Source organism: Columba livia, chromosome 1 (assembly GCF_036013475.1).
Source record: "Columba livia isolate bColLiv1 breed racing homer chromosome 1, bColLiv1.pat.W.v2, whole genome shotgun sequence".
NCBI classification, from domain to species: domain Eukaryota; kingdom Metazoa; phylum Chordata; class Aves; order Columbiformes; family Columbidae; genus Columba; species Columba livia.
Window position 1 is genome coordinate 51,686,758 of NC_088602.1, and position 26,187 is coordinate 51,712,944.

Below are 26,187 nucleotides of genomic sequence, written 5' to 3' on the forward strand. Positions count from 1 at the left end.
AGAATGTGGGTGTCTGCATCTAGATGTTTATATCTACATGAACCAAGCAAAAAAAAGTCACCATCTGAGAACTGATCCTAAAATATCTCCTGAAAGGTATTTGGGACATATGAGGTCAAATGACATAAAGCTAAAAAGACCATATTATGAGCTGACTATTTCAGTGTCCTGTGAAGAGTGCAACTCTGAACAGTGCAGTCCTGCAAAATACTGCAAAATCGGATGACTGGGACCAGCAGTCCTGTCATTGTATGTCATAACATGGCTGGTTTGTCTGCATTTGATTCTAGACAGGCTTAACATGTGCAAAAAATCTGAATTCTGTGAGGGATTATTTGAACAGGAACTTGGTTATTCATTAGGTGTTAACAGGCCTTGCAGAGTCATTTAATTTTTTTTTTCTTTGAAACTTACCTGTAGAAAAATCTACTAATTGGCAGATGTTACTGGTCCACATTTTATTATATGATATCAAAATCTATAGTACTTATAGGAAATATGTGTATTTTTGATTTTTTTTTTTTCTCAATAAATGCTGTATGATATTCAATTGTCTCAAAAATGTGATAGTAGGGAGAATTCAAAATATAACATAGTTTAACATGGCATTATGTTTATACCAGAAGGTACAAAAGGAGAAAATGGAATTGGGGGTACATAGCAATAAGATCAACAACCCAGAGAGAGCAGGAGCATACTAAAGAAGAAAGTAAATAAAAATTTTTTTGTGAATAATATTTAAACCCTAGAGGGTCAGTAAGGCTCATGGAGGGTGCAGAGCACTATTTGCTCTTGTTGTTAGTTGCCAGAATTGCTGGGCTACCATGAGAAACACTAGAGTTCCTGCTGTTGATCCATCTGCAGAGTATTACACATGCTAGTTTGCTTCATTGGGGTGGGCAGACAGAGGTTACAGAAGTTACCAAATCAAGATAGTAGGATGGATTTTTCCCTTCATTATATTTTTCCAGGTGTTCCTTCCACTGAGACAATTATAATTCTTGTGCTATTGTTTTTTGATGCTAATGTCAACTGGTGTTAAGACAGAATTTAGTTATTCACCACCTGGTGCAGCATCCACTGACTTCTCTGTTACTTAGGAAGTTAAATTGCTAATCACAGCTGGGTCCAGCTCATGAAAAAAAAAAAAAAAAAAGTGTTATCATTAAAATGATTACAAAAGCAAGCAAGAAAACAAAAATACTTCTGAAAGGTGTACCCAGGACTTTCTTCCAGCTGTAGCTAGTAACAAACAAACACATACGTCTTCTAATTTTACCACCAGCTTTCACCAAGTTAAACATATGGACATATTACAACAGCTGCATTATTTGCAGCCTGGGAAACATAACATTTTGAAATTATAAGAGCAGGATCAAAATGTTCAGATATACAAGCTCTTTTCACTTCATGTGCACTTAATAGTTGTGCTTCCTATGCTTTTATATTTTTTTCCTGGTTTGAATACGGGTCACAGCAGCATGCTGTACCCAATTTGTCCCCACTAACATTAATGTCTCCTATCCCTCCTATCCCAATTCTCATATAACAATTTGTCAACCACGCATCATCAAAGAAGCAGAATGACACACTACTAGCATGGAAACAGATCTAAAACACATTAAAGATAGTGGAGAAATTCTCAATGAATTCAGTGGGCTTTGAACAATGACAAAAGTCTTGGTAAGAATTATAGGAACATTTTTAAATTCAATATATTTGAATATGAAGGAACAGTGCATTGTGTGAATTATATTAGGTGGACCAAAAATGTGCTCCAGTTCCAGTCATACTCTGTGCATTCAACTAATTTACTCTGCTCAGTTAGTATCATATTTAAAGAAAGTTTACTGAAGCCCTTGATCCAGCAAATAATTTAGCTTACCTTACTCAAGTCGCATAAAGAAGACCATAAAAACTTTTTGATGACTGATTTATACTTAAATTTACTTTGTGTATGCTTATTAGTTCAGGCTATATGTGTACACATTATAGATTTTCTCTGTACAAATTACTGTATTTTAATTTTAATATGAGGAAATTAATAATTAATGTTTCTTTATATGATAACTCCAACAGAAACTTCAGAAAAAAGCTTTATTAAAAGAAGCTCAAATTCTGTGATTAGTGGAAGGTATACTGAATGAATCTAAAATTAATCAAACAAACAAATATATATTGAACAAACAAATTCAATGTTTCCATTCACTAACACGGCTGTTGTTTGGTAGTGTCACTGCAGAAACACTGTCCAAAATGATAAATTATTATTTTTGTGGCAAATTGCCATGAAAAGAAATTAAGATTAACAATTGCACAAAATGCAGATAACTGGTAACCATATCTGTCACTCGATTTTAGGTTTTCCCAGTTATCTTTCAATTGCTTCAATATTTCCTCTATCAATTTAGACGTGTGTCTGTGAATTGATTTTTATACAGAAAAATAAGTTGACTCACATTTATTTATTTATTTATTTATTTATTCTGATACAGATATCCTGGGAAGAGCATAGAGATGTTATCTGATTGTGCAGGGATGGGATTGAAAAGGCCAAGAGGTAGCTGGAGCTGAACTTGACAGGGAATGAAAAGAATATTAATAAGAATTTCTATAGATATGTGAATCAGAAACAGAAAATCACAGAAAGCGAAAAGTGGAAGACAGGGAGGTGATTTGATACAGCCAGCATGGCTTCACCAAGGGCAAGACTTGCCTGACCAACCTAGTGGCCTTTTAAGATACAGTGACTTCATCAGTGGACAAGGGAAATACTACAAATGTCATCTATCTGGACTTCTGTAAAGCCTTCGACAAGACCCCCACAATATCCTTCTCCTAAATGGGAGAGATGGTTTTGATCGATGGACTGTTCGGTATACAAGGAACTGACTGGAGGGTCGCATCTGGAGAGCAGTGATCAATGGCTCAATATCCAGATGAAGATCAGTGGCAAATGGTGTCCATCAGGGGTCTGTATTCAGACAGGTACTGTTTAATATCTTCATCAATGACATAAGTGGGATTGACAGCACCTCAGCATGTTTGTAGTTGACACCAAGCTGAGTGGTGTAGTTGAAATGCGTGAGGGACAGGATGCCAGCCAGAGGGACTTGAACGAGCTTGAGAAGTGGGCCCACGTGAACCTCATGAGGTTCAACAAGGCCAGGTTCAAGGTCCCACACTTGGGTTGGAGCAACCCCCAGCATCAATACAGGCTGGGCAATGAAGGGATTGAGAGCAACACTGTAGAGAAGGGCTTGTGGGTACTGATGGATGAAAGGCTGGACAATATGCTGGCAACATGTGCTTGCAGCTCAGAAGGCCAATTTTTTCTTAGGCTGCATCAAAATGAGTGTGACCAGCAGGTCGAACGAGGTGATTCTGCCCCTCTGCTCTGCTCTGGTGAGACCCCACCTGTAGCACGGGGTCAGACTCTGGAGTCCACAGTACAAGAAAGACATGGACCTGTTGGAGAGGGTCCAGAGGAGGACCACCAAGATGTTAAGAGGGATGGAACACCTCTCCTATGAGGATGGGCTGAGAGAGTTAGGGTGTTTTGTCTGGAGAAGAAACAGCTCTGAGAAGACCTTATTGCAGGCTTTCAATACTTAAAGGGGGCTTATAAGAAAGATGTGGACAGATCTTTAGTAATGCCTGTAGTGATAGCACAAGGGGTAATGCTTTTAAACTGAAAGAGGGTAGATTTAGACTAGTTATAAGGAAAAAAATTTACAATGATGGTGATGAAACACTGGAACAGAGAGGTCGTAGATGTCCATCCCTGAAAACATTTAAGGTCAGGTTGAACGGGGCTCTGAGCAACCTGGTCTAGTTGAAGGTGTCCCAGCTCATTATAGGGGGCTTAGACTAGATGACCTTTAAAGATCCTTTCCAACCCAAAATATTACATAATTCTATTATTTGGTTCTATGAGTCTATGGTTCTACCATTCAGTTCTATGATTTTATGATTCTATTCCCAAGTATTGCTTTTAGAGGTCTAGGACTTCCTTTTCTTTTTTTTTTTTTTTTATTACGTTTTTTTCAAGCCTTTGTCATTTATTAGTGATGTAATTGACAATATTTTTTCCAAGAATGTATGAGTATAATAGTATTGAACATTAAATCATCCTCTGAAAAGCCTAAGGAAGATAAATAGCCATCTATATTTCTATTAAAAAAAAAAAAGTACGGAATATGACACACTAGCTTTTTGCTGTCTTCACTGAATAAAAAAAATAACACATTACTGGGAGATCTCCTTTTGAAGCTAGCAACACACTTCAGTCCAAGTGGAGTTGCATAAAAAGGGTTAAATGCAGTAGTGAGTCTAATTTAATGCATTACATCATTTCAGTTTTTAAGGATTTTGAAGGGCAGTTGTCCATTTGCTTGAATTTTAACTATTCAGCTGGTTCTGAGCAGTAACCTTATAAATCATAAAGCTGAAAGAATCAAGGTATGTTTATTTTGTTATTTCTTTTGTTTGTCAGCAGTTCACTTGCAAGGGGATAATTATTCTTCCTTAAAAAACGTTCTCTCTTACTTTCAAAAAATGGTAGTTGTTGATTAATTTTCAGCAAAAAAAACAATCCTTAATGATTCATAGCTACTTTCTCACCACCAAAACCACCAACCCTAAATGCAAAATATAACTTAGCTAGAATTGGCTACCTGAAGTTCCTTTCTTGACAAGAAATCAGTCAGAGAGTAGAAGTCCCAGCTAAAAAGAATTTATGCAGGTTAGTTTAACAGAATTAAATTACAAGAGTTAACTAATCAATATTTAAATATCTAAGTGTGCTTTTTAGTGCAGGCAACACTCTGCAAAATGGTCTACAATAGTGCTAGTCTCCTGAAGGGTGTGTAGTTTGCAGAAAAATTTAAAGTTCTCCCACAGATCTCCTGATAACAGGTTTGGTAAGAACAAGCCAATCACACAAATACAACATTGGAATACCCTAAATAGAGGGGATCTTGTGGGCCTCATCCCCAGATATTTAAAGTTATCTCCCAAGACATGGGATATCACAGTATTGCTATCTTTCAATAGAAGCCGGTTTCAACACACAGATGAAAAGATGACTTGCAACTATTTAAATGGATCAAAAATTATAATACTTTATTATTTTGTTCCCTTAAGGCGGTGAAGGTTTTTGATGTGTATTTAAAAATTTAGAGACATACTCAACTTGTCCTTTGACAATTAAAAAAATAAACAACTGAATATGTCACCATATTAATTCTGTATTTTCATGCACTGAGTTTCTGTGTTTAAATGGCAAATGGCATCAAGCTGTGATTTCAATTAACTTTTAAAAAGGAACTCCTTGCAATTTCTGTGGTTAGTATTCTCATCTCAGAGGACTAATATCAGCAATTTGTTTCTAATACAGTTATATCAGAAATCATTTGGCAATGGAGTAGTCATTTTTGCACATAAGAGACAAGACATAACACTTAACATGTGATACTGGGAATGTTATACAGTTTTACCTTAAAGATGTTTTACAAAATTACTGACCATTTCTTTTTTTTTTTTCCCTCCTTTCTTTTTTCTTTTTCTTTTTTCCTTTCCTTTTTTTTCTTTTTCTTTTTCTTTTTCTTTTTCTTTTTCTTTTTCTTTTTCTTTTTCTTTTTCTTTTTCTTTTTCTTTTTCTTTTTCTTTTTCTTTTTCTTTTTCTTTTTCTTTTTCTTTTTTTCTTTTTTTTCTTTTTTCTTCAAAGATCTTATAACACCAAATTCATCTTATTTTATTGCATGCTATATATTTCTAATTGTTTGCATGCAATTACATCTACATCAATTTTTTGCCTCCAGCTATTTAAAAAAATTGTCCTGGTATTCCTTGCTACCTTTTCTTTTTTCTTTTCAGAGATGAGCTTATTTTATCTTCACATATATTTGCTCCAAAAATAATTTCGTTGCTCTTCCCAGGAACAGAAACTTTTTGTTCTATTAGCACACCTTTGAAAAATGATCAATTGTCTTTTTACAAAGAACTAATTAAACAACTGGTTTGAATATTTCTGTTTGTTTCCCTTGAAATTTTACATTTCCAATTCTGATTTAAATGTATGGGAAGATTAAAATAAAAGTTATGAAGAAAATAAATTTAGCGATTTTGTGTAGGTGTTTTGGGGCATGTGGTTTTCTTGTTGTTGGAGGAGGTTTGGTTTTTTTGGTTGGTTGGTTATTTTTCTTTGTTTTCTTTTGAATTATTATTATTATTTTTTTTTTTTTTTGATAGATGAAGGAATATGTTCGACATTTCTTTTCAGATATGTTAAGTCCAAGGGACTCTGAACACTCTTCATTTACCATGTATGAAGGAACTATACATGTGGAAAAGGCCACTGACCTGAAACGTACTATAGGCCTTTGCTGCAGCTTAGGAATGGACAGAATGGCACATTCATGCATTATGGATGTGTAGATGCATCCAAAGACATTATTGGGACTTCAAAGCATTTTCAAGCCTGGATAGAACCAGCGAAGGTTAAACAAGCAGATAATCAAACCAAACCAACACACCCCCCCAAAAAAAAAAGAGAGAGACAGAACATGTTTGTTAAAATTGAGGTACATTCTGCAAGTAAATTAATATTAATAAAATAAAAATTACTGGTAATGAAATACTGTTTCATTGTGACGCAGTTGCTGACATGCAGTTGCTGATATGTGCAGACCATGTAGTGATAGCCTTGAAAATCACAAGCATAGCAGGGAACTGGGTACAAAACAGACTGAATTACATAAATAAATTTGCTTTAAGTAAGTAGTACTATAATAATACCTTGTTCTCCTCTAGATAAACATGTTTAGTATAGTCTTTATGATATCAGATATACAACTATGTGTGATCAACATTTTGTCCTCCATAGCATTTACACAGTCTAATAACTTCTAAACCACCTGGTTTTGGAGAATGAGGAAGTAGGACATACTTTTGAAGCTCTCTGAAAATTAAGAAAATGTATCTATCACTGATTTTCAAAGCATTTTTAAGTGGAAAAATGCAGTACCTCCTCAGTAAACAAGCTGCGGCATGTGGAAAGTTCAGGAACACCATGTGGGTAACAGCTGAAAACTGAAAGGAGTATGAGTATTCTTTAAACACCCACAGTCAATATGTGTAACTTTATGCAAGATGGAAAACACAGGAGAATCACACATTATCAGTGAAGTGAGTCATGGCTGATAGAGACATAAAACAAATGTATGACAAAGATGAACCAGAAATTGTTAAAGTGTGTGGGTTTTCTTTGACTATTTATGTGGATATTTAACTAAAGAAAAAAATAACTTTGTATTTTTAATAGTTGATTTTTATATTCTCTCTTAAAGAAAATAATGTACTAGTTGCTGAGTTTCAAATGTATCCTAACATTCTTTTAGTAAACCTATCAAATTTCTAATCAGTAACTGAATATCTCCAATGAAAGTATCAAAAAGGATACTGTTAAGAGAGATCATAGGAGAATGAGTTAGACAAAAATTATGAAAGGGTTTTTTTTAGACTATAAGTATTTCGGAATTCTTCAGTGGTGCTAGGATTAAAATATTTCCAATAAGAAAACAAAACAAAACATGCCATCAAATCCCTTGCAAATATTGCCTTACTGTGCCTGTCTCCATGCCACTGTATTTCTATTCCATCATCCCAACATCCCAAAGGAAGAAAAGGTGAGGAACTGATTTCTCATCATTAGAAAGGGGAAACTATACTTTGTGAGTAAGTTGCTGCTAAGGTCCTCAAATGACTACCATAAGGAATGCTTCGGCTTAACACCTCTGACCTCCCTCTTTCACCACATTTAAAACATTTCTTGTTTAAGGCATTGTGTGAAAAGGTCTCAGGTGGCAGAAATAACCTAGTGTACTTGGTTCCTGCTATAGGCTTCACCATCAGTTGTCTTTTTTGTTTGTTTGTGTCTTGTAGATAAAAATGTGTCACTTGTATTCTGTTTTTATTTCATATCAGTCATGAAAAACATCTCTCTGACTTCATACACGTTTATTTCCATAAGCAATTTTTTAATTAATTATGTCTGGAATTTCAAAGAGGCAATTGAAATCAATGAATCTAAATTGAACTAATTGTATGGGGAAAAATGTTGTTTGATCCTGTACCTTTAATCACAAGTGAAATCTTTATCTATCAGAATACAGATGCCGTGGATCCTGAAGTCTTAAAGTCTAAACAGTCTTCAGAGACCCTGTGTTACACACAAAGGCCTCCTGAATTTGACTGATAGCTTATAATTAAATATTTTTTATTAGAAAAATTACAACATGATCTACTTAGACATAATTTAAATGTTTCTCTTGAGAAGCTAATCCGCTAATTACTTCCTTATATTTTCTTTCAAATAATTCTATAATTCTAAATTAAACTGTCTGCGTTGAAAATTAGTAAATAAGTTAGGATTATTAATAAAGTACAGACAAAAAGTACCTAATTTACTCACAACTGGTTACTCTTTCCAACTTTGGTCAAACATTGTCAGTAGGAATGACGAAAGAAAATATTTCATCAAATACTTGCAATATAATTTTGTAATGCTGTAATGTGTTGGGTGATATGAACATGAAAAATTGCGGCATACTGTAGTACATTCAGTTTATGTGGAGTTGGCACATAACTCAGACATGTTTTATGTTTTCAAATATTTACCTGAAGTATTGTGAAACTATGATATACAAACTACAGAAACCATTAATCAGACTATTTGGTTACAAACACTGGTATTAGCTCATTAATTTCCCTGTGAGTTAAATGTGTTTCCATGAAGCCAAAATTTTGTCATTAGTGTTAAGTGAGAGTCAAAAGGTTGGCATTCCAACTTCACTTACATTTTGTTCCCTGAATGTTCAATCTGCAAGCTATTAAGCTGAGATGTACCAATCAGAGTTAAAAATCATGTACATTCCAAGTCCCGGCTGTGTGTATTTGATTGCAATCAAGAATCATCTGATCATCTAACCAAGAGTACTGGAAATAAAATATACTTTGATTTTAGTGATATCTCACTTAAAGGATGTATAATTCTGTCCTCCTTCATTCTGAGGGCTTTGGTTCACAGTGTGGTTGTTTTCCTACTTATGCAATAATCCAAAACCAAAAAAAACCCGATGTCCATAAATACATCTGAATATCATACATACATGTCACAATAAATACATCTGAATATCATACATACATGTCACAATACACAGAAGCACACTATCCTAAAAATACTGCATCTTAACATATATAATATTATATACAAAACAAACACATTTAGAGATAATTTTAAGAAGAATGGAATAGAAAATTAGTTAATCTATAAATAACATACATTTCTGGTTTTTAAGACATTCTATAGTTAACCAGAACTTACATATTCTGTGTTTTAGTCAATTATTCCTCCTTGTGTCTTAAACTCTGATTTTGAAACTTTTAGTAAAAAATATTAATAAAATTCATTTCAGACATTTTTTTACATTAGTTTATACAAATACTGATACTTTTTATCCCTTTTTAAGGTGTAGAAGTAACAAAATAAAAATATTTAAATAAAATGGATTTTTAGTATACAGATATCATTTGATGTTAATTTTACTCCCTATTTTGTCTTCCTGACTTTGATGTGCAGATTTCTGTTATTTTAAATACTTGTTATATAAAAAGGATATTTTTACATCACAGCCATCCCTCTCATCTGTAGTGATGCTCTCCAGATCTGAATGAGATTTCTATATGCTTATCATTAGGAAAACAGATTCTTATAATAAAATGCTGTATTAATGTTTGTCTTCCTTTAAAGAAGTGTACCAAAAGTACTGTTTCATGGATATTTTTATTCAAGTATTACCAAGAAATAATATAAGATACTCAGAGGTGACACCACTTTTTTCTTTCTGTAACAAATGTATTTCAGAAAGAAAAGGGAATTCATAAAAGGGAAACTGTTTAGTCCAGGGGGAACTAAGGTCTGATTATGAAAACTCTGCAAATATTCTCAGTAAAAACATAAGCAGCACTTGTTTCCCAGATCAATTATTTTTATAGGTCGGTTAGGATAAAGCTTTGGCTTCTTTTAATCATCAGACATAGTGGCACTGAGTGCTATTAATATACTATGTTGCTTAAAGAACAAAAAGCCATGTAAGTCCACTTTATTATCCAGTTTGCATATATGTTTTTTATTCAAGCAAACCACATTCTACTCCTCTTTACAAGCAATTGTCTCAATTTCTTCCAGAAGATGGACTTTATACAAATAATGTATTATAAAACTAATCCTTTGTTTTGAGAGAAATAAGGAAACATGGAATTGTTCTCCTATCACCAAAGCTTGGACTGCGCTGTTAGCTACCTAAACATCTGTGAAGAAAAGGGGTGCTTTAGGTGACAAGTCTTTTCCCTCTGTAGCATTCCTATCCTATTCTGCTTTAACCTTAGAAGTATTTACCTTTGTTAACCACAGCAGGAACTTGGGTGACTAGAGATGTAGTAGATGGCCAGATACATGAAGAAAGGTAAGGAAAGCCCTCTAAACAGGAGACAGGCTTACAAAAAACATTAATTCAGGTTTTGTGTGTTAGATTTAAAATAAACATGTTCAGCTTTCATTTTAAACCACAGATTTTTCAAAAAAGAAATCACTGTTGCAAATAACACCTTCAAGTGATCTTCTAGGGCAGAACACTAACATGTTTAACCTCCCACTGCCAAAATCTCTAAATGTGTGAAGTCTGAGGGTTAAAAACACTACTAGAAGGAAGGAAAAGTGGGTATATGATGATAAAGGGATAAAGAAGATGGCTTTTTTTCAAGTCTGGCGTATCTGCTTTCTATTTTAAGCAAAAATATAGTCAAGAAAAATAGCTTGATGAGCAAGAAGTCACACATGGTTTTGGTTCACTGTGACATGTCACCTTTCCATCACATCAATTTCTGTATTTCGGAGTGAACACGACAGCATTTTTCAAAGAAGCATTGTGATCTCTGACTATGAATATTTAACAATTATCTTTAATGTTTTCATACATATTATTTTACTGTTCCTGTTTCTAAGTAAGATGCTAGATAAATTTGTATCATCCAGCTAATATGATGAGAAATTATTGAGAGACACTGTAGAAAATACCGGGAGTAAAGAAGCAGATCCAGAGGGAATTAACCTATTAAAGCCATTAGTTTTGTTAAGCAGACTGTTATAAAGTTGTCATATCCATGTCCTCCATGACCTTTTCATCTATACATATCACCCAGTAAAATTCCCTGAACTGTATCTCCAGCAAGTGGTGTAGCAAAGAAAGAATGGATTACTGTAGGTATAAAATATGATGATGGAAAATAGACAACTTGAAAAACTATTTACTGTAACTTCATAACTCCATGGATACTTTACGTAAACCTATAGTTGAGTTACTGCCAAAAGAAACAGATTTTCTTTCCTTATCTCAGGGCGTTGTGTTGTCTTTTTTTTATTTTCCTTGTGAACAAAAAAAAGATATTTGTTCTCTTACCATAGAACCAATACACATTGGAATGGTGTTTTATGCATATTTTCTTGGATTAGTTTTGTTCCATAAAAATGTCTGCTTTTCTTCAATGTCTGCAAAGGAAATTTAAAATAATTAACTCAGAGACAGAAGCATAAATTACAGACTTCTCAGTTGGTCAGATGACTCTAGTCTATAATGTCTGTAGAAAGCCCTAGGGTTTTTTACACCTTACTTCTTGAAAGGAAGTCACTGGGTTCTTAACAACTGACTGGTAGTCAACCATAAGGTAGGTTGGCAACAGTCCTCTAGCAAATGGAGACTATTACAGACTTCCATTACGACTTCTGAGTTGAAATAAATTAGTAAATGTTGTCCCCAGATGAAACATTAATAAAGTCTTTGCATAAACATGTTACATTCCTTTTTTTTTCTTCCCTAATTTTGAGACAGCACTGATTTTAATTTTCAGTAAACCTTGAGCAAATTTCAGTGGATTTGATGCTAAAACTTTACCAAATAATAAAAATAATTCTTTAACAACTTTTCTTTCTCTATTTTTGTTTTCTTTCTATATTTTATGTAGTACATGGCTGTTTAAAAAGCTTAGCAGTATGTTTCATTTGACATAAGGATACTTTTTTAACTTATTACTGTTCCATATATATCTTTACCTAGAAAGATTTGTCTGCTGTTGTGCTTTGGAAAAAATCTACAAAGGAATAATTGAATTTTAATAATTTGAACATATGGTTTTTATTAAGTAAAGATAATAGTGAGAATAGTATGAAAAAGAGACTACTCAACAGTAATACACAACAAAACTAATATTCTTAACTCTCTGTTTTTCAATTATTCTTTTTCACAAATCTCTTTATAGATTAAGGTCCAGCAAACTCCTGAAGCATGTGTTTAAATTTGGCCACACATCATGCTTTAAATATATGTTTAAGTATTTTAACTCAGGATAAACAACAACAACAAAAAGTACATAAGATCACTGAAAAGTATAAGCTATTATGTAATATAATTCGAAATAGTAAAATTATTTTCAGTGAATTTATGAATTTTTCAAAATGTTCAACAAGCCACTGAATTTTCAGTGCACATAACCTTTAAAAAGTAAACCTTTCTTTTATATTTAATTTTTAAACAATTTATTCACCAAGACCCACTCAATTTCATAACAGTAACAACCCACTGATAATACTTGGAAATTTATTAAGTGTCTTGCTAAGGTGATACTTCAGCTTCTACGTATACATGGTATTTAATCTCTCATAAGTAATTAACAAAGTATTTGCTGTAACACTGAAACACTTTAAGAGACATTAATGTTTTTAATATGCAATCACTATTCAGCATCCCTTTAAAGTGAATATTGTTACAAGGTAATAATCTGTAATCTCTCAGTGTTTCCATTTGAGCATGAGGAAAAAATCTGTATGGTCAAGATGACTGAGGAGCACTACAGGTTCCCCAGAAGGGCTGTAGAAACACTGCCCTTGGAGGTACTCCAAAGCTGTCTGGATGTGGTTCTGTACAACAGATGACCCTGTTTGAGCATGGATTTGGACAATATGACCTTCAGAGCTCCCATTCAACCTCAACCATTCTGCAATTCTGTGATTCTGCGATAATATATCGTAGAGTTAAAAACAAATCTGTTTATTGAACCATATTTTTTCATTTAACCACAACATCGTGCTTACTTGAAAATGTATTTTTGGTCTTCCTTTATATAAAATTGATTTTGTTGATAAGGTTTTATTGAGTATTTGTTAGCAATAGCTCTGATATTTTTGTCCTTTCTTATTTAGACACTTGAAAAAAAATCATATGTGAATTTGACTGACTTCATATATATATCAAAATAGGATCTATGAATCATAGCCAGAAAGGCAACTATCTCCTTCATTGATTATAATGTGACCTGCTATAACAACTTCACCTACAGGTGTCTAAATATAAGGCCAAGGGATTTCACCTTGCTCATCTTCAATAAAATAGTCACCATATTATATCATCAAAAAAGATCATAGAATCATAAAATTACTTGAGCTGCAAGGGACCTTTAGAGATCATCTAGTCCAATCTCCTTGCCATGGACAAGGACATCTTTCACTATCAGGTTGCTCCAAGCCCCATCCAACCTGACCTTGAATACCTGCAGTGATGGAGCATCCACAATTTATCTGGGCAACCTGTTCCAGTGTCTCATCACCCTCATCATTAAAGTTTCTTCCTTATGTCCAATCTGAACCTACCTTCATTTGGTTTATAATCATTGTTCCTTGTCCTGCCACTGCAGATCCTGCTGAAAAAGTCTGTCCCCATCTTTCTTTTAACCCCCTTTAAACTGTTTAAAAACTGCAATAAGGTGTTCCAGAGTCTTCACGTCTCCAGGATGAACAAGCTCAACCCTCTCAGCCCTCTGCCATAAGAGATGTGTTCCAGCTCTCTGATAATTTTCATGGTCCTGCTCTGTACCTGCTCTAAGAGGTCCATGTCTTCCTTGTGCTAAGAGATGCAGAGCTGGACACAGTAATCCAGACAGGGTCTCATGACAGCAAAATAGATAGGGAAAATCACCCCCTTCCACCTGCTGGCCATGCTAAGAGATAGCATTAAAAATTAAAATCTAATTAGCTTTACTAACAGAAATGTTGTGAAAATAATAAATGTTTTTATTTAATTATTTTTACAATGAAATATCTCATTGTTTTGTCTGAGAAGCCTTAGAATATAAGGATGTCTCATACTTCAGAGGGAAAAATATATGACTTGATGACTTGTAACCAAATTCGACAGTATGGATCATGTTTCATCTTTTAGATACAGAAATTTCACTATGTGGAAATAAATCAAAGGAAACTAGACTGCAAAGTAATTAGATCATTACTCAACAAATGAGAGACAAATAAACTGCTATCTTTCAGAAGGGTATTTTAAAAAATAATTGTCTAAGTGGTAGCAATATACTAATGCAAAAAAAATCAGCATTTTTCTTCACCAAAACGTGTTTTTTTTGTTTCTTTTTATTTTTGTTTTGTTTTGTTTTGTTTTCCTCTTTCCTTTTGTACTCTTGAAATAAATGAAAATAAATGACTTTTGTATGAAAACATTACCCATGTCCTTCACGCTAGATGAAGTATTCAAACACCAAACCTTCTTGAAATCAGGTCTTGAGATTTTGTATGTACTATCTGCTATTCTTATACAAAGTGAGAATTTAAAAAACAGTTCAGAATAAATGTTTGACTCAGACTTTGTGTAGATATATATTAAAACCAAGCAACATACCAAAACATCAGAATTGCTTATTTCCCTGTAAACCCACCAAATGCACAGTGCTCTATCTCATCTTCTTGCTTTTTTTTTTTTTTTTTCAGGAAAAGGCAGACACATGGCTAAGAGCTTTTACCTTCTGTGACTGCAGAAGAGCTTTCAGCTTTCCTGAATTACTCTCTGATCCACAATACAAACTTTAAATACTTCTCTACTGCCATGATTTAGTGAATGTGCCTGGTAGCTAGTAGTTAAAAGGGTAGTTGAAACAACTGAAAGAAGAACAGTATTACTATTTTTTTTTAAATCTATTAAGATCTATCACATCAAAATGTCATAACAATTTCAATGTTGTAGTTGATAGTGTATATGTGCAAATGTGACACTAGAAATCTCAAGAGTATGATGCAATAGCCATTTGCACATGGATTTTGTTAAAATAGAAAAATAGAGCACCAAAGCAAACCTAGCTCTTGAATGAAGACAGATGTCCCCTTGGTTTGCTGAAAAGGTTTCTTACAGGAGAGAGAAACCCAAAACAAAACTTAACTTGTCACAGAGCATTTTTTATAAATACAAGTTTGACGTAAATCAAGAAACATCATTTTAAAAATAAGACACATGATTCTTTTCCAACTGTGATCTCATCAGTGTGAATTTATATATATATTGTAAGAGAGAGCTGAGGCGGACAGGAAGTGTACTGTTCAGAACTGCTTGTCCTCAATAAGGATTACTGAGCCCTCTAAGCACTGCTGACAGCTCATCATGCAATGAAAGTTTTGCTGATGTGAAAGTAATTCTGATGATGCCTCACGTACATTCATGCATCTCCCTTTCATTTTGCTACTGATTGACTGCACACACTTCACACAATTTCTCTTAAACCTCTAAAACTGACCAAATCCTGTCTTTCATCACATTTCCAGCTACTAATTCTGTTTGATGAGCAAGGCAATCAATCAGCCATGATTTTGAAACTTGTTTAAGTTGTGCACAAAGTCTTTTCTTATACCCTCTACTATCACTGATTTCACTGATTTCTTTTCTTTTGTATTTCAATAATGTTTTCCTTGAGAAGTCAAGGGGTTAGGATAAACAGACACAGACTTGAATATAGCTTCTGTTTTGAGGTGGTGTTGGGTGTTTTTGCTCCATGCAGAGTTTTCAGGAAGAGATTTTAAAGGGCTTTTAATATTAATTTTCTTACAAATGAAGTTATCCTGTCAAAAACCGAGAACCACAAGAAATTTAGTGACAAAGACATAATACTGTCAGCGCACACAATGCATTCCAGATGCAAGATCAACCTTATTTTCAATGAAAACAATAAGTTGATTAATCCTCAAGTTCTTTGACATTTTATCAATACTGTAAAAATCCTTTAAGGTGTGAATATACACTACAGAAAGAGATATCAAAGTAAAAATTACTGAGAATAAATAAGAAGTAGGTTCCCACTGATTCCATTTGGAACAAAACTGACTGTGGATCATAGGACTCAATTAAATTGTGACATTAGACTGTATTTATAGGAAACACTTAACATTAATTTTAAGAATGCAAACACACATAAACCTACTATCAAATAAACTTGAGAGATTTTTTCTCTTTTTATCCTTTCGATTCTCCTTTTACAAAGGTGCAAATGAAAGAAAAATTCAGGTTGTATATTTTATAGAGACACTGGAAGTCACAAGAAGCACTGTTTGATATTCTGTGAAGACAAGGCAACAATTCTGTTGCCTAAATATGGTTATCTAGAGTCATTATATGAAACATATAGATACAACCCTCACACAGGATGACAGGACTTAAAGGAATGACATGGAGGAAGCAACAGTTCAAGAATAAGAGCCAAGGCATCTAAAATGGCTCTGAATTACCATTTTTAATCATCTTTCTCACACTCTGAGGGTAAATTTTGAACTGCTGTGATAATGGAAATGCATAATTCACCTTATTTCTGTTTCAGACCTCCTTTTAGTTCAAGATGTATGGCGAAGTATTGTATAAGCAAGTATGCAAACATTCTTTTTTTTTTCTACTTTTTTTGAGGATTTTGTTTCATGTGATGAGATTTTCATAGGTGCATTGTTAAACATGCAGTGGTTATCTGAAAATCTTAGTTGGAGTAAAAAATTGATATGTTCACTTCAAAATGTAGAGATCATAGCTTAAGGGTGCATTTTAAGGAAAACAAGCAGGGTTTTTTTTATTTATGATTTGTCCGATATTTGCCTAAGCACAAAATACTGTGATGGAGTATTCTAGGACTTTTATATGTCCAATTTATAGGTCATGAGATTCTGATATTCTGACAAATATGAAGGACCACAGATAAAAAAATCACTCAATTTTTTCTGGAGGTAAGAATATATCTGTAGTTACTGTGTCTGAAAAAGTGCATGCGAAAAAAATGGAAGGTAAGGAAAAGAGTATTTATGTTTTCTCCCACTGATTTCAGTGAGATGTGTATGCATTTGTCCAAAATCTGAAGTAGACAAGAGCCATGGAACCTCAGGCTTCCTAGAATAGACTGGAAAGTGAGTAAGACAAGAAAGAGGTTATTTTGGTGTAGTTTAGGTTGGTTTTGGCTCATCTAAAATGAAGTGTGTGGAAGAAGAAGATTTTTGTCAGTCACAAGAAAAGATACAGCCTAATTAATACATGTGTAATATATGCATGGATTTACTTCTGAGTAATGTCTGCTAAAATATGTTAAACCAGAGTCAGAACTAATGATCATATCTAAACAAATAGTATTGTCATATTTAAAGCAACATATCAATGACAAATATAGTATACAGAAAAGAAAAATCATGCTTTACTTTCCACTTATTTGCATTTTTTGTATAAGCAATTAATGTCCTTCTAGCTGTTTCTGGATCTTGTAGTTACTGGGAATAGTACTGAGCATATGTAAACTAAATTAATTTAATGCCATAAAATATTATGCTTGTTGAAACAGACTTCCTAAAGTAGATGCGAACAACCATATAGGTTAAATGCGAAGGTTTGTCTGGTTCAGTCTCTGGAGGCAGTCAATGGAGAAAATCTAGGGAAAAATATGAGAAAATTCCCATTAGGAATTTTCTCTAGAAAAATCCCCCATATGGTCCTATACCTAAACCACGTAGTGTTCCTGCCGCATGCTTTGATTCAGTATTGATGCAGTATTGTCCACAAACATTAACAAATGTTTATTTGTAATGTCTGCCCACCCACTCTTAGGAAATAGGCACAACAAACCACGATAAAATAGAATAGTTTATTATTTTTTTTCATATAATTTAGGACAGAATTGTCGGGGGGGGGGGGGTGGAGGGCGGTGGCAATTTTTGGTTGCTTTTTTTTTTTAATTATTATTTTTCTTTCAATGGCATTGGACAGCTTGTTGAAGTTAATTTCATTGATTCCCAGATGCTCTCTGCACTTACCATCCAGCCATCTGACTCTCTCTTCATTGATTTCAATTTCTCAGCCATGTACAGACATAGTTACAATTTCACGAATCCTACAGCTACATAAGCGATCAAGTGATGGAAAGGGATTGTCAAAGAAAGAAATCATGAATCGTGGGAAAGGAAGTATCTTTCAAAAAAGCCTGAAAACCACTGGAATATCTGTCATATAGAAATAGATGCATAGGTAGATTAAAAACAGAATAAGGTTTACACACAGATGTGAAAATGTGTGAAGAAACACAGAATTTTCTCTCCCTACAAAGCCAGAGGTTAATCAACAGATGGAAGCATGACTTGTGAGATTTCAAATCTTGAAAATAATTATATTTTTTTGTCAATTCTTTTACACTTTTTGGATGTTAATGATTACAAGAAAAGACTTAATAAATATATATTTATTTGCTGCAAATTAGAGTAATTAAAATGATAAACAAAGAATTACAGCAATTCATCACAGACAAGAAACTCAACCCTAAAATAATCAAAACAACAAAAGAGTGGACCTGCTAGACTGAAAAGTGCTTAGTTTTGAAGAATGGTTTCATTCAGTCTTGATACATTTCTTGTTTTGGAAACATCATATATCTGAACTGATTATGGATATAAGTTAGAATACATCCGGGTTGATTGCCTGGTGCTCCAAGGAGCTCCTTTACAGACAACTATTAAAAATTCTTAGATTGTTGTCCTGTGCCACGGACCAGAAGATTTTTCTTAAAAAAATTGAAATTATTCACAAACTGTTCTAATTACACTCTCATAGGAAAAAATCCAATTTAAAGGACCATTTGTGTAACTTGTTGCAGACTTAAGCCTTTACTCCACTCAAAAAGCCAGAGAACAGTTATTTGAAGAGAAAACTGCCATTTCCTATCACAGAAATATCAAAAAATCTACCCAAAGCTATTCCCTATATGAGCTAGAAATATTCTAACACTCTTTATTCTCACTTTTCATATACAAGCATCAGAATCACAAAAAAGACATCCTGGTTATTACTGTGAAACAAAACAGATGCATATAGTACAATTTAGCTGCTCCTTGTGCAGCTTACCCTCCAAACCCTTCATCAACATCGTGGACCTCTTCTGGGCACTCTCCAGTAGCTTTCTTTCCTTTTTATTCTGTGGTGCCCAGAACTGCACACAGTGCTCCAGGTGAGGCTGCACCAGTGCAGAGCAGAATGGGACAGTCACCTCTCTTTCCTGGCTGGCAATGCTGTGCTTGATGCACCCCAGAACACAATTGGCCCTTTTGGCTGCCAGGGCACACTGTTGGCTCATGCTCAATTTGCTGTCACCCAGAATCCCCAAATCCTTCTATGCAGAGCTGCTCTCCAGCATCTCGTCCCCCAGTCTGTAGGTACAGCCAGCTTTGCTGTGTCCCAGGTGCAAACTCCAGCACTTGCCCTTGTAAAACTTCATGCAGCTGCAAATTGCCCAGCTCTCGAATTTCTCCAGATCCCTCTGCAGGGCCTCTCTGCCCTCGAGAGTGTCGACAGCTCCTCCCAATTTTGTGTCATCAATGAATTTACAAGGGCCTTGACTCTGTGTAAGCACTGCTCAGCAATAACTAAAACAACCCTGTGTTATCAACACTGTTTTCAGCACTAACCCAAAATTTGTGAAGAAAACTCTGAATAAAATTAATTATATCCCAGCCAAATCCAGACCACCTGGTCATCCTTCTGAGGAAAAAGCAGAATGGTGGCTTTAACCTGGTTTATTTTTTCTCACGTGCTGAAGTCACTATCTCAACTCTGATTATTTTTTTCCCTATGCTTAACTTACAATTCTTAAATAGGGAAACTAAAATACTGCTTACCCCTGGCCTTTGTAACCTCTTTCCTTTTTCGTAGGCGTATTTCCTTTTTACTTACTAATTTTAACTGTATTGTGTTCTTTGAATGACCCTCTTCTTTAGCCTTCTAACTTTCAGTGTAGTTCCACTGCACTCTAGTTTTCATTTATTTTCTTGTTCATCTTCAACTTTTCTTGCAGGAACACTATGATCTATAAATATAATTTCAGGCTATTTCCTTTCCTCCACTCACACCCCTTCCCTGCCCTGCTCTGCCCCTTTCTCTCCTCACTGTTTCTTCTCTCTTCTCCTTTCCTCTTTCTCCTTCCCCTTGCCCTGTCACATAGATACAATAAACCAAATTTGGTTCGCCTGCCAATTAAAACTGTTCTTTGGATCTACCCTTCATTAGCCATTCCTGTTACAGGTGATGATGCATAGAAAAAATAGTTATTTTTGATCACAAGCTGAATGTAACTTCATCCTGCAGACAATTATTTTCTTTCTCTTTCCTTCTTCCCTTTTCCTCTTTCTTCTTCCTCTGACATTCCCCAACAATTTAGGGTTTTTTAATACTCTCCAAAGAACACTCTAATCTTCTGTTATTTCTGTGTTTCATAAAGTCAGTAAAATCTATAAATCTATCACAGATTTGGGTCATTTAAAAAGATGAAAAATGTCAGTCTCCGAGGAAACTTTTATTATATCATTAGAGGTTTCAAGCACTGACTTACAAAAATCCAGTCTCACCCTGCTCTTAACCCATACAAAAAATAATTTGTATGCAAATACTGAGCTCCAACATCTATAACATGTTCTGAACAATTGTATACTCTTTGTGAACACTGTAAAATTCAGACTACATTGTCTATATGTAATGCAATTGATTAATGTCTCTAGTATGAACATTTCTGTTGAGTTTATTAGCCAGCCATAATTTGTAGTAGCTGTAGCGCTTTCATACTTAGCCCAAGTGTTTCTTCTCTCAAGCAATTAACCACAGCAGAAGTATACATTTATAGAAGAGGGGGAAATATCAATAACAAATAAATTTATTTGATAAAATTAAAGAGCTAACCATTGTTTGCAGAATGTTGTCAAAAATACATCTAGGTTGAGCACATTTGTCCCTTTGGCATTTGAATTTACATCCTATATGCAGGGCAATCCTTCATTCTTTTCAGCCACAGTCATAATAATTGTCATGTACACTTCCACATATGCCAAGGTGGATTATAATGCCTATCAGGCACTCATTTTTGGATGCACAAACCAGAAATCTGTCAGAAGCCTGAAACTTATTTAACACAAGGCATGTGTGACATTGTTTAAATAACCTGACTTAACATTTAACAAAATCAGTTTCCCTATAGCTGCTAAAGTTTAAATAAGGAAAATAATAGGATTGCATGTAAGAGAGACAAGAGGGGAGAAAGGGAATAAAATCTTTGTTTATCTTACTGAAAGAGCTATTTTTAGCTCTGTGTTTAGGCATGGAAATGCTTGTAATCTAACACATAGAAGTGCCTGTATTGGGTCATTCTGTGTCTTTTCAGTTGGCTTACTTATTTCCATAGGAATATTCACATGGGTGCAATCAACCTTTCTGCGTTAGGATGTACAAAGTGTTAAAAAATCTGAAAACTGACATTTTAAGACAGGCCACTTGGAATTTCACAAATATTTTTTTCATGTGTTAACTGAACACGGTGTGCACCAGACCTGCAGCAGGTAATAACATCAAGATAACAAAGTACAATTGCTATATAATGCAAAAAGGCTGTTCTTTTCGTTCTCCGTGCTTTACTGCTTTGAGCTACATCTAGCCTCTACAGCTATGCTTTTTGCAATTAATGTACAGAAGTTCCCAGGTTTAAAAATGTTTGATAATGTTTTTAATCCCAGTGATAACGTTTTAGCAGATAATACTATAAAATTCTGTATATCTTAGCATATAAAAACTGAAGAATTTTCATCTACATATAGAGCCACTATAACCTAATCACAGGTAGATATTTGAAAGTAAGTGAAAAATACAAAGCTTTTTAAAAAAATCTTATCCCACATTATGACAACAAAAATATTTTTGCAATCTTGATATAGTGTAACTTGGTTGCTGTTTCTCAAGTATGCAAAGTAGAATAAAATTATCCTTTAAAAATGTTACGTATCTAGTCATGCAAATATTTCCAAGAGGCAAAAAATCTATTACTGAATTGATCACAGCCATGCTTTCTCCTTACATTTGTACATAATAAAAATATAGCACTCAAGTAGAAAAAGTAGGCGTACATGTACCCATTTTGGTAATATCTTTCACTGGAGGATTAACTCAATGACCTACTAGTACATTTCTCTAAATTACTACTTTAAAAGACTGGATAAGCTCCTGGAGTTATGGTATTTACCCAGCTCTAGCAATTAATTATACAATTTCAAGATTATCATTATCCTTCAGTATAATGTAGAACATAAAGGGATATAGACTAGAGGTTACGTATGTTTTTCCAGGCTGTAGTATACTATACCTATGTATGGTTTGTGTGCTTGTTTTTAGGAAAACAATTCAGCTTCAAAAGACTTTCTGTTGTACTTGTAGGCTACATTCTTGGGACTGCTCTTTAATTAGTGTAGATTTATCAGAGAATTATATCCAGAACTATATAAGTCACATCCTGATTTTTGCTATCCTCTATCCACTACTCCAAAACTGTGAATTCTTAAATTCCAGTACAATACCATTAACCCCTTTTCATCTATTCTTCCTCACATATAGACTACCACTGATCATTTATTGATTTGGCTCCTTAATAAGAAAAAACTGTGATGCTGTGTAGTAGCCAGGGAGAATATGAGAGCCTCATGAAACTTGAAGGAAAACAGATTGGGTCTATTTGCTCAACTTCCTTGTCTGTGTTCAGTATTGATAGTACTCTGACTGGTGCTGTTTATTTTCTCTTTTAAGACACATTAGAGAGAGCTGAGGCTATGATTCTAGATTAAAAAATTACGTAATAATTGCATTCCAGAACTGTACTTGCATAAATATGAAATAAATTAAATTTGGAGAGACCTCTGGAAGTACAACTGCTTGCCTGAAGTAGTGTCAGATTGTATCAGATTGTTTAGTACCCATTTTTCAAGGGATGGAGATTCCACAACCTCTCTGTGCAGCCCATTCCACTTTCTAACAACTATCACTGTGATTTTTATTCTTTATATTTGTCTAGAAATGTTGCATATTTAGTGCCTGTTCCCTATTACCCTTCCACTGCACACCTTTGAGAAGAGTTTGACAATTTTTTTCTCTGTTATGTCTCATTAGGAAGCTAAAGACAAACAATTTCCCCTTCTGTGGACAGGAGATGGGTATTAGTTCTCTTCTTCAAGATGAATAAACCCAGAGTTCTCGCTGTCCCTATCCAATCCACCAGCTATCTTTGTAGCCATTTGCTAAACTCTTTCAGTTTGCCAGCATTTTTCTCCTATCTGGATCAAGTTGTCCAATTTAAGTAAAATGAAAGTAGTTTGATTTATTATATGAAATTACTTATAGAAATGAATACATATGGAGAAATTACATGAGACAACTGAACAAATGAAATATCAGAGAAGCAACCAGTGAAACATTATTCTAAGCTAAAGAGATGAATAGAAGATAATAGAGGAAGCATAAACTTACAAACAATTAGAAGAAATTGAACAGGAATAAAATGGAAGAGGTAAGTCTGAAAGCAGAACAGAATATTCTGACCAGAGATCCAACAGAGAAATCAAAAACAGGACTAAGTGATAAGCAAAGAATGTAAAGCAGTGGAAGAATATGGGAGCACAAATGTGACACAGGCCGTGTGTGATAAGGCAAGTGATTGAAAGATCTGAATTGAAGATGTTGTCAAATTACTAAGGATATGAAATGAGTAAGTCATAGAAAGAAGATTTTGAAAAGCTGTACAGTGTGCAGTCACAGTAGCTGAAATAAGCCCAGACAACTTCCTCTCAGAAGAGATATCCCTCAAGTAAATGAGGGCAAGCAAATCTTGGATCTCTTGTAAGAAAAAGGAAAGGATCTCTTGTAAGGAAAAGGAAAAATACCAGTACAAAGCTTGATAAATATTAATCCAGGAAGGTGACTAAAAAATAAGACACTTCCACAATAATGAAATAAAACATGAGAAAAGCAAAAAATACTACGTCCAGAAAATGTTTAACACCAATTCCAGAAAAGAGCAAGCATAAGCAAATAAGAAAACCAATGCACAAGAGGTGAGAGAAGGACAAGTGAAAGAATTATTGAATATTAACTTGTTAATTCTGCTGACAATTACAAGGATGTTAGTGAGGTGAATGAAGAAGTACCTATCAGCGACTTTTACAAAAGAGTGAAGCATAATATAGATCAGATTCTTGTGACAGCACAGATTCTGGAAAATACCACCCATTAGATAACTCACTACAATAACTCCACAGGACTCAAGTGGGCTTTAGATTACATTTCAAACAAAAGAATACAAAAAGTCCAACAACTTAAGAATGACCGGCATTTCCAAGCAGATAATCTTTGAATTAATGGCAGCTATAAGAGCAGATGAGAAGATGACCAGGTGATTACAGGCCAACAGAGAAGATAGATGGAGATGTTATCAAATTTGTTCATTTTAGGAATTAAAGTAGAAAAAGCTTTTTTACTGGGAGTCAAAATAGGAAAATTCACAGTATGCGAGAGGTCAGTGAGACAACCGAAGGGGAAGCCTTAGATGTACAAATGATGTTGAATTCATAGTCCTGTTCAACAAATCTTAAATGACAAAGACAAGACAGACTCACTGAAACCTTGAAATCAAGATAAAACACTGAATTAAAAACAGCCAAACCAATCCTAAAAGTTAGATGTGTGCTGAAGTACTCAGGAGGAAGAGGTCTTTCCTGTTGCCAAAAAGAAGGACATACATAAGTGGTTAGCTAAATTTATACTATAAGATTCAGAAACACTTCAGCTTTCAAGGTCATGATCCATGAACTAGTAATGTCAACAACCCATAGTGAGGATATTTTCAGATGCACACTAGTCCTAATGTGAACAAGTTAGGGCATGATCCATTAGATCTCCATTAATTTTTTGAACATGTGGGAGACAAGGACTTCTAAATTCTAGTATGCCCACATGCTGGCAGTGGAAGCTTTCTTTCTTTCTTTCTTTTTTTTTTTTTTTTCCTTTTTTCTCTGATATCTTACTTTTTTTTTTTCTTTTTTTCACTTTGAAATTGAACACCTGCATACATCCTATTTAACCCTGCCATGACTGTAACACAACTTCAAATTTTACCTTTGCTGACAAAATAAATTACATTTTTAGGAATACACACATTTACTATGGTAGGTTGACCTTGGATGGTTGTCAGTGCTTACCAAGCTGCTCTGTCACCCTCCCTCCTCAGCAGGAGAAGGAGAGAAAATATGATGAGAAAGCTCATGGAGCAAAATAAGGACAGGGAGGTCACTTACCAATTAATATCACAGGCAAAACAGACTTGAATTGGGGGAAGGTAGTGTTAATTTGTTGCAAATTGATAACAGAATAGGATAATGAGAAATAAAACAAAACTAAAAGCACCTTCCTTGCACACTTCCTTCACTCATAACTTTTCTACCTCCTCTTTCTTTCAGCAATGCAGGGATATGGGGAAGGAGGGTTGCAGTCAGTTAATAATGCTGTGTCTCCTCCACTTCTTCCTCCTTACTCCATTCTCCTGCTCTAGCATGGTGTCTCTATCATAGGATACAGTCCTTCATGAACTTCATCAATATGGGTCCTTCTCATGGGCTGTGATTCTTCAAGAACTGCTCCAGCATGGATCCCCCACAGGCCACAGCTCTTGTCAGATAACCTGCTCTTCTCCACAGGCCACAGCTCCTGCCAGGAGCCTGCTCCAGCATGGGGTCCCCACCAGCTGTGGCTCTTTCCAGGCCTTATCCACCTGCCGTGGCAGAGGGCTCTTCATGGGCTGCAAGTGGATATCTGCTCCACCATGGTCTTCCATGGGCTCCAAGGGGACAACCTGCTTCATCATGGTCTTCACCACAGGCTGCAAGGGAATCTCAGTTCTGGCATCTGGAGAACCTCCTCCCCTTGCTTC